Below are 10554 nucleotides of genomic sequence, written 5' to 3' on the forward strand. Positions count from 1 at the left end.
TTTCAATATAAATTTGGTCAAACTTAGCAAAGTTTGACTTTCGGCAAATCCAATGTGCAGAGTAAAAAGGACCGGAGGGAGTAAGAGCATGTACAATGGTTGATAAGGTAGTCTTATCTTAAGTCTGCCACGTATGCAAGTGGTAGTAGTTTCTTGGCATTTTAGTGGTTTCTTGCATTATTAGAGCAAGTACAATAGAGCTGAGTCAGCGGGCTATAATAAATAAACTACTACTACATGTTCGCTATAAGATGGGCTGTAGATGACATGGCACTGGCTTATAGCCAGCAGCTGGCTATACTATTAACCATGCTCTTAGGGGTTTCTTGTAAGGAACAATGTACGTACTACTAGCGACAAAAGGCGATTCTAGGTTGCGTTGTACTCCAACGAGTACTACTAGTGGTCGCGGGAGTGTATACCTCGTTTTGTGGGTTCGATCCCGGCCGAACGCACGGCGGCCTTTTTTCAAAAAATGAGTAGTACTACTACACTTTGCTGTGAGCCAATATTTTACACGGGTAGTTCGAGTTTTGAAGTCAAACGAACGTGCGTCCCCACAATCTGGGTGCACTGGACAGCCTAGCCACGTGAACGGGTTTTCCTTCCCAGCATCCCATGGCTCGAGTGCTCGCCCTAGCCGCACCTTGCTTGCAGCTTCCAGCTAGTAGCATATTTAAACTAGCGCCTCCCAATTAAGCCTGAGGAGTCGGAAAAGCCTGGCGGGGCATTGGGAACTGTGCAATATGGCTCTGTACGTAAAGTGCTCTACTACTACTCTGTAGCTTGTGGCGTTGCATGCATGGACTTCACTCCATTATCGGCTCTACTATAAAAGATATTCCTCTTGCCGTGTTTTTTTTGAAACGGAGGCAAAAGCTTTGCTTCACCTCATTCATAAAGAAGGAACTACTAACAAAGTTCGACGAGATCCATTACACCTCCACAAATGGAAGCGAAAAGCCTAGTCTCGTTGTATCAAATAACTCAAATGGTCTGCCCCCGCAGTAACCGTCGCTGATAAACAGGCTGCTAGTGTGTGCGTGAGAGGAGCGGCGGAGTAGGCCAGCTACGTGAGAGGACCGGCTGAATAGAGCACCGAGAGTACCCACTAGGCCACTACGCAGGTGTACTTCCCCTGCATTGATAGTACAGCGATGGTTCTAGAGAATAGTAGTACCCTCCACTTCCAACTGTAGCTCCTTGGCCCTGAGATTCAAGAGTTCAAAACTGGTGCACTATACTAGACTAGACTAGAAGTATAGTACATCGCACTACTAGTTGAGAAAAGTAGTACTAGTACTTCTACAGTACGAGTACGTACTCCTCCGTCACATAATGTAAGACGTTTTTTGACACTAGTTGGCGTGTACAAAAAATGGCAAAAACATACCCAAAATTTCTTAATCCACGCCAAAAACTACTACCTAGTGCCAAAAATTTGTTACTAGTGCTATTATTTATAGTATAATGCAATCCCATAACGTTCCATAATCCCTTTCTTTCAAAAAAATCACTTCTGGAGAGAAGATTGCTATCTCCACGCGAGCTTCTCATAGGCCAGCGCCACCGCATGCAGTCATGTGATAGAGAGGGAGACATCCATGCAGCATGCAGAGAGAGGAGAACGCGGGCGGACAGCCAATGGGCTGCATGGGGCATTTATAGCTGCTAACTCCTCCCATCCATGCGCCAGGGGTATTTCCGTCCAGAAAGCATGCAGCGAGCCCCTGCCTTGGTATCCAGGTATGCTCTTATGCGCAGAGTAAAAAGAATCGGAGGGAGTACTAGTAGTAAATAATAGCCTCACCCCTTCGCTGAGGAACGATCTACAGTTGGAAGGGACGAGGCCATGCGGTTACTACGCTCTTATCTCCTCCTCGCCTGTTCCCCTCCCCCCGAAGAGAAGGCAGTTCGTCGCTGCTCCCATGGATTCGCCAGTCGGTTCTCCTCCTCGTCGGGGCTGGGAGACCTTGGACGATGATCCTATGGGAGAAATCGCACACCACTCCGACGTCCTCACCGCCGCAAGACTCGGTGCTTCCTGCACCAACTTTTTCAAGATGCTGCTTAAACAGGCCATGCTTGTTGGTCTTCCATGCATCCTCGAGGAGAAGGTTCTTCTATGGGACAATCCTTCGAACAGTCCACGCTCCCTAGCCATGGTTGCACGTTGACTCCGCTAGAGTTGCCGACGTTGAGAGGTAGTCGGATTTTGTCCGATGAGCAGGTCAGTAATGGAGTTTGATCATGTAGTACATAGTTATTCCATTTCCATCCCGTAATTTCTCCGCTGCCCACCGTCTTATATATAGGTCTGGGTCGGTGCCAACAAAGATTGGCTTGCATACCTCCGGCCAGATACCACCATCATTTTTCACAACATCCATAGTAGTGCGGCCGTTCAGGTAGACCCCTTCTCCACCATTGGGATCGGCCTTCCGGACTGGCTGGGCAAGAATACGTATGATGATGCCTACATGAGATTGAAGAAGATAGCAATTGCGGACCCGCCGACAAAGCGACGCGGCTACACCGATTACTATCTCATCGCGGTGTTTGACATAAGGATTGCCATCAATGTAGGAGGCAGTAACGGCAGAGGCTGGCGCATGTTGGCGGTGGCAGATTTGTACCCCTACATGTTCTAAGACGCCGTGTGCCATCTAAGCCGCATCTTCGCGGTGACAAGCCAGGGGACTTGTTTCATCTGGTGGACATCCTACGGTACGGGAGATTACAAACGGAATGTACAAACCATCATTTGCATCCCTAACGGTACTCCATTATTTTGCAGGGACTAGTCATCCCCCGATCAAATTAAGATCGCCGGTCCTGGATGCGCATTTGCATCCGCGATTCGGTCTAACCTGGAACCTTGTAGCTGACTTTGGCATATTGGGATCAACTATCTTAGCAGTCGTTACCCATGGTACCACTGATGTGCAACATGGTCACATAATCTACCACGATCGGACCATCACCATCCACCCAGGTATTCCATTTTTTAACACTCTCGCCTTCTCTTTCATTGTTGTACTAGTAGTATACTTTGTAGTACTAGTAGGAGTACTTTTTACCTTGGAGGACGCATATAGCTAGCTAGGCCCTTGAAGACTTGAACCCACTAGCTGCCACCATTTTTGTTTTTCCATGTCTTACTATCTCATCCATGTAACCAAGAGTGGCTATATATAATAAGCCGATTATTTTACTTCCTCTATACCGGAGTAGTACTATTTGCTGCACAGTATTACTGACCGCCACATTTGAGCACAACATTATTATGCATGGACCTTGACTATGTACGTCACCATGTGTCCAGATCTGGGATGCCGCGCGTACCAGATGAACGGAGCCGAGTTTGACCCCCGTGATGCTATGTGGGTGCCGAGGAACACTCTTGAAGAGTACTCGCTTTTCATCGGGGATAGCTACCCCATTGTGAAGCGGATGCCACCTTCCGTGCACGACACGGAAGGCCTGCCGTTCATGAAGCATGGTTGTGTGTTCAGTGCGCACCACCGGATGAACGACATGCTGGGACACGCTATCCCTGATTTATGCCGCTTCAGCTTGGATGAGTCTCCATCGTGTGGAACCGGACTAGAAAGCTGCGACAATGATTCCCGTTGCCCACCGCTATGGATTGTGCCATCCATGAAGAACACCTGGGACTGAAACCTGGAGGAGGACATGTAGCCCATCTATAACGTGTAAGTGGAGTACGGTAATTGTGAACGGTAGCGCTGTGAATATATGTAGACTAGTCATGCACAAATTTATCACATTAGTTGGAGATGAACTTGTGTGGCATACTGGTATTTGTCCTTTAGAATTTATTACTAGTAAATGTGTTATGTGTACGTGCAACTTGTGTGGTTGTTGGACGGGCTCCAACACGCTCTTTGAGAAAAAAAGGTGGCACAACTTTGGATATACGTGACGTGGCGGCATCATACAGTAGCATCGTTCGCTATAGTTGTACTAGTACACTCCTACTAGGACGACAACTCTTATAAAACCTTGCGCTTGGCTCTTTTGCCTCTTCGGGAGGTTCAACAGTTCGTACTCGTGTGAACCTTGCACTTGGCTCTTCGCCTCTTCGGAAGGTCCAACAATGATGATACTACAATACAATATGCTTTTGGCAATCTAACACCAATTGAACTGCTGCACGTCCACCGCGAGGGCGAGGGCGAGGGAGAGGGAGGAGGGCGCTGTAGTCAAAACCCTCTCCTCGTCCTGCGAACCACCGCGCACGTGGGCGAGGGAGAGGCGTAGTAAGCAAGCTTCTCCTCGTTTGGCGAGTTGATGGGACAAATCAAAGCAGTACTAGTACTAGTACTAGTAGTCCATACTGTGTCCTTTCCGATTAATATGGCTTAATTTGAAACGAGAAAATACACTGGCGGTCAACGTATGTAACAGTACGCTCTTTACGGTCACTATATATAGTTTTGCGGCGATTATGCGATCACTAGCTCATCGTAGAGCACCGTATTGCACCCTACTGACCGGCCACATAGTCGACGTGGCACTTTGTTGACTGGTTAAATTTTCACCTGGTTTCTGGGTCCCACCTGTCAGTTGGCAGAGCAAAGAAATCAGTTAAACAAAACTTTACGCAGGCGCGACACGAGTCCAACCCTTGCGCGCGAACCACCATGGCTGTGTATGTGAGTGCATTCACGTGTCCTCCCTCGGTCTTCCAACAAAGAGTGTACTACATGATGTACATCTACACTTCCAATGTGTTTAGCCTTTAATCTAAATCGATATTGATTGACTAATGCACCAACTTGTGATGTAGGTATAGGCTACATGTCTATCCTTAATTACAGCATGCAACGGCCTTCATTTAATCTTCTTATCGCAATGGTCGCATGCACACATAAGTCTGCTACTTTTGGGCATTAATTATGCCCTGGTCAATGTGTAAATATCTAAATGTACAATCTTTCATGGACGTAGGGAGTAGGTTGAGCACTTGAGTGTGAGCGTGTGTGTTGCGTCATGTGCTGTGTGCCGCATGGGTGCGTGAATGTTGCGTGCGTCCATGTGTACGTGTGAGTGTTGCATGTTGCATGCATGCATGCATGCATGGGGCTTACTCCCTCCCATTTACATGTCCATTTGGCTATAGATTTCAACAAGTGACTAGGTACGGAGCAAAATGAGTGAAGTGAGTGAGGGAGTCCTGGATTAGGGGGTCTCCGGACAGCTGGACTATCTCCATTGGCCGGACTATTAGACTATGAAGATACAAGATTGAAGACTTCGTCTCGTGTCCGGGTGGGACTCTACTTGGCATGGATGGCAAGCTAGGCAATACGGATATGGATATCTCCTCCTTTGTAACCGACCTTGTGTAACCCTAACCCTCTTCGGTGTCTATATAAACCGAAGGGTTTTAGTCCGTAGGACAACAACCATAACACACAATCATACCATAGGCTAGCTTCTAGGGTTTAGCCTCTCCGATCTCGTGGTAGATCTACTCTTGTACTACCCATATCATCAATATTAATCAAGCAGGACGTAGGGTTTTACCTCCATCAAGAGGGCCCGAACCTGGGTAAAACATCGTGTCCCCTGCCTCCTGTTACCATCCGGCCTAGACCCACAGTTCGGGACCCCCTACCCGAGATCCGCCGGTTTTGACACCGACATTGGTGCTTTGATTGAGAGTTCCTCTGTGTCATCGCCGTTAAGCTTGATGGCTCCTACTATCATCGATAGCGATGCAATCCAGGGTGAGACTTTTCTCCCCGGACAGATCTTCGTATTCGGCGGCTTTGCACTGCGGGCTAATTTGCTTGGCCATCTGGAGCAGATTGAAAGCTACGCCCCTGGCCATCAGGTCAGATTTGGAAGTTTGAACTACATGGCCGACATCCGTGGAGACTTGATCTTCGACGGATTCGAGCCACAGTCGGGCGCGCCGCACTGTCGCGATGAGTATGACCTAGCTCTACCGCCGAACAGTACCCCAGAGGTTGCGCCCGCATCAGCTCCGACCCTTAGCTCGGAGCCAACTGTGCCAGTCGAGGACGGGTGGTTAGACACCGCCTCAAGGGCTGCAGTCTCAACGGTGATCGAGCCGAACACCAGCCTAAACCTCTACGCAACCCGTGACTCCAAGGTGTCGGACTCTTTTCCGGACTCTGAATCATCCGCGCCCCTACCCATCGAATCCGATCGGGCGCCGATCATGGAATTCACCGCCGCGGATATCTTTCAGCACTCGCCCTTCGACGACATTCTGAATTCATTAAGGTCTCTCTCTTTGTCAGGAGAGCCCTGGCCGGATTATGGCCAATAGGTTTGGGATGCGGACGATGAAGAAATTCGACGCCCACCCACCACCCACTTCGTAGCCACTGTCGATGATTTAACCAACATGCTCGACTTCGACTCTGAAGACATCGACGGTATGGACGACGATGTCGGAGACGAACATGAACCAGCACCTATAGGGCACTGGAAAGCCACCTCGTCATATGACATATACATGGTGGATACACCCAAAGAAGGCAATGGCGACGGGATAGCGGAGGATGACCCCTCCAAGAAGCAACCCAAACACCGACGTCAGCGGCGCCGCTCTAAGTCCCGCCAAAGCAAAAGTGGTGATACCGGCACAGGAGATAATAACACTCCGGATAGTGCCGAAGAAAACAACAAACCCCTCCTGCAAGATTTAGAGCAGGAGGATGGAGGAGCCAGCTCTCCTGAGAGAGAGGCAGACGGAGAGGAGGAGGATGACAATTACATCCCCCCCTCCGAAGACGAGGCAAGCCTCGGCGACGATGAACTCGCCGTCCCAGAGGATCCCGTCGAACAAGAGCGCTTCGAGCGCCGGCTTATGGCCAAGGCAAATAGCCTGAAGAAAAAGCAGCAACAGCTTCAAGCTGATCAAGATCTGCTAGCTGACAAATGGACTGAAGTCCTCACGGCCGAGGAATATAACCTCAAGCGCCCCTCCAGGAGTTACCCAAGGCGCAGGTTACTACCCCGACTGGAGGAAGAAGCGTATGATACGGCTGATCGGCCACCTCATGGCCACGATAGAGAGGCATTCCAGCCAAAAGCTCAGCCTCCACCCCAACGCCATTCAAATAAAAAGGCATGGGGAGATACGCCAGACCTGCGAGACATATTGGAGGACAAGGAAAAGCATTCAAGATCGATCTACGGATCACGAGGGCGCACCACTCTGCGAGACGACAAACGTCACGCTGGATACAGTAAAAGCAAATCCGGCCGGGCCGAACACAGCGGGCAAGACCCATTCGAGCTGCGTCGCGATATAGCCCAATACAGAGGCGCCGCACACCCCTTATGCTTCACAGACGAAGTAATGGAACATCAATTCCCAGAAGGATTCAAACCTGTAAATATTGAATCATACAACGGCACAACAGATCCCGCAGTATGGATTGAGGACTTCCTCCTCCACATCCACATGGCACGCGGCGATGACTTACACGCCATCAAATACCTCCCACTATAGCTCAAAGGACCAGCGCGGCATTGGATTAACAGCTTGCCAGCGGACTCCATTAGCTGTTGGGAAGATCTAGAAGCCGCATTCCTTGACAACTTTCAGGGCACTTATGTGTGACCACCAGACGCCGATGATTTGAGCCACATAATTCAGCAGCCAGAAGAATCGGCCAAGCAATTCTAGACTCAGTTCCTTACAAAGAAAAATCAAATCGTCGACTATCCGGATGCGGAGGCCTTAGCGGCTTTCAAGCACAACATCTGAGACGAGTGGCTAGCCCGGCACCTTGGTCAGGAAAAGCCGAAATCTATGGCAACTCTCACGACGCTCATGACCCGCTTTTGTGCGGCAGAAGACAGCTGGCTGGCTCGCAATAATATCATATCAAAGAACCATGGTAACTCAGATACCAAGGACGGCAATAGCAGGTCACGTCGCAACAAGCATAAGCGCCGCATTAACAGCAAAAATACTGAGGAAACGGCAGTCAATGCCGGATTCAAAGGCTCTAAACCCGGTTAGCGGAAAAAGCCATTCAAACAAAGTACGCCGAGTCTGTCCAGCTTGGACCGTATACTCGATCCCTCGTGTAAAATACACGACACCCCAGACAAGCGAGCCAATCACACCAACAGGGATTGTTGGGTGTTCAAGCAGGCCGGCAAGTTAATTGCCGAAAACAAGGACAAGGGGCCGCATAGCGATGACGAGGAGGAGCCCCGGCAGCCGCACACTGGAGGACCGAAGAGGTTTCCCCAACAAGTGCGGACGGTGAACATGATATACACAACCCACATCCCCAAGAGGGAGCGGAAGCGTGTGCTCAGGGACGTATATGCGTTGGAGCCAGTCGCCCCAAAGTTCAACCCTTGGTCTTCCTGTCCGATCACCTTCGATCGCAGGGACCACCCCACTAGTATCCATCATGGCTGATTCGCCGCACTAGTCCTAGACCCAATCATTGACGGATTTCACCTCACTCGAGTCCTTATGGACGGCGGCAGCAGCCTGAACCTGCTTTATCAGGACACAGTGCACAAAATGGGTATAGACCCCTCAAGGATCAAACCCACAAAAACGACCTTTAAGGGCATCATTCCAGGTGTAGAGGCCCATTGCACAGGCTCAATTACACTAGAAGTGGTCTTTGGATCCCCGGATAACTTCTGAAGCGAAGAGTTAATCTTCGATATAGTCCCGTTTCGCAGTGGTTATCACGCACTGCTCGGGCGAACCGCATTTGCTAGATTCAATGCGGTACCACATTATGCATACCTCAAGATCAAGATGCCAGGACCTCGCGGAGTTATCACAGTCAATGGAAACACAGAGCGCTCTCTCCGAACAGAGGAGCACACCACAGCCCTCGCAGCAGAAACGTAAAGCAGCCTCTCAAGGCAATCAACCAGTTCAACACTTCACAGCCCGGACACCTTCAAGCGCGCTCGGGGCAATCGGCATATAGACCGCCTGGTGCGATCTGCGCTCACGTAGCAATACGGCGGCCATCCCAATCCCAACCCAGCGGCGAAACTCATGCCGCGCGTACATAATTATGCATTAAAAATATCATGGGCACAGGTGGGGAGGGGGGCAGAACTACGACATGCCCCAAGACGCGGCCTAAACCGCACTAGGGGCTTCCCGTTCAGTTATTTTTATTTTTCTTTCAGTACCTTAATCTCTGGAAACACTGTCCGGCAGCACTATTGCCGAACACATGATGCAGCAACCAAGGAGGCAGACAGCTATGTTATATCACGGAATTCCCAGGTTGATTACAGTAAACGAGTGAAATATTCAATTTAATATCATTCCTCAGCTTGCCCTTGGAAGGGACATAGTCCTACTCTTTGCTTATCTCACTATCTATATCACTCTGCTTTAACACAATTTTTTAATAAATAATGCACGACATTACGACTATTATTGCATTCTTGTTTTATATATATGTGTGTGTGTGTGTGTGCGTGTTCATTAACGACGCCTTGCAACCGTACACTATGGTACGGTTAATACACCAGGGGCTTACGTACCCCACAATGCGGTGTGAAAAGTCCGAACACTTTCACAAGTGCGGCACCCCGAACTTATAGCATTATATGCATCAGCTCCGAATCATGTCTTTGGTCAAATGTTGGGTTTGCCCGGCTCCTATGTTTTGGTACCTTACGTTCTGCTCTATCGGCTAAGGTAGCACTAGGAGAACTACTGTGATTGTGCCCCAGTTCTGCCGGGCTTAGCACCTCAGTAGAGAAAGCTAAAACTGACTGTCATGATAAGGCAAGAGACTGGTCGCTGTTCGGAGAGGTTCTTCGAGTCCCTAAAGACTTATTCCGCTTAGGGCGAGCGGCCGGCCCTGTCCGGCTTACAGGCGTGTATCGCGCCCCGAATTCGGCCTTCCAAATTCCAGGGGCTTCGCTGAAATTTAAAATTATAGAATTCTATGGCTAAGTGAGAGTGATAAAGCATTATTAGTCCAGTTGCCTTGTTCGTTGTGCTGAGCACCTCCCTCGAAGGACCCACATATGGGAACAAGAGTGCTCAGGTTTATCCCGAACACCCCAGCTCTCGCGGCATGGGGGTAGAAGCCAAGGACTAGCCATCTCTCGGATTGGATAAACGGCCAAACAGAAGGTAATATTTTAAATTCACACAAGCTTTGCATAGCGCATATGAAACAAATTTTCATCATACAGGATCACACGAGCAAGTTTCATTCAAATATTACATCTTTTGAGCACTCATCCGCGATGAGACGGGCACCCGGCAGAACACCCTCGTAGTACATCTTGGGGTGGCGGTGCTCCTTGCCCTCTGGCGGCCCCTCCTTGATCAGCTTCACGGTGTCTAGCTTGACCCATTGCAATTTCACACGGGCGAAAGCCCGGCGTGCACCTTCAATGCAGACAGATCGCTTGACGACCTCCAGCCATGGGCAGGCATCCACAAGCCACCTCACCAGGCCGAAGAAGCTATTCGGAAGGGCGTCGCCAGGCCACAGCCGGACTATAAAGCTCTTCATGGCCTGATCGGCCGCCTTA

The sequence above is a fragment of the Triticum dicoccoides genome, chromosome 6A (genome assembly GCF_002162155.2).
Source record: "Triticum dicoccoides isolate Atlit2015 ecotype Zavitan chromosome 6A, WEW_v2.0, whole genome shotgun sequence".
NCBI lineage: Eukaryota > Viridiplantae > Streptophyta > Magnoliopsida > Poales > Poaceae > Triticum > Triticum dicoccoides.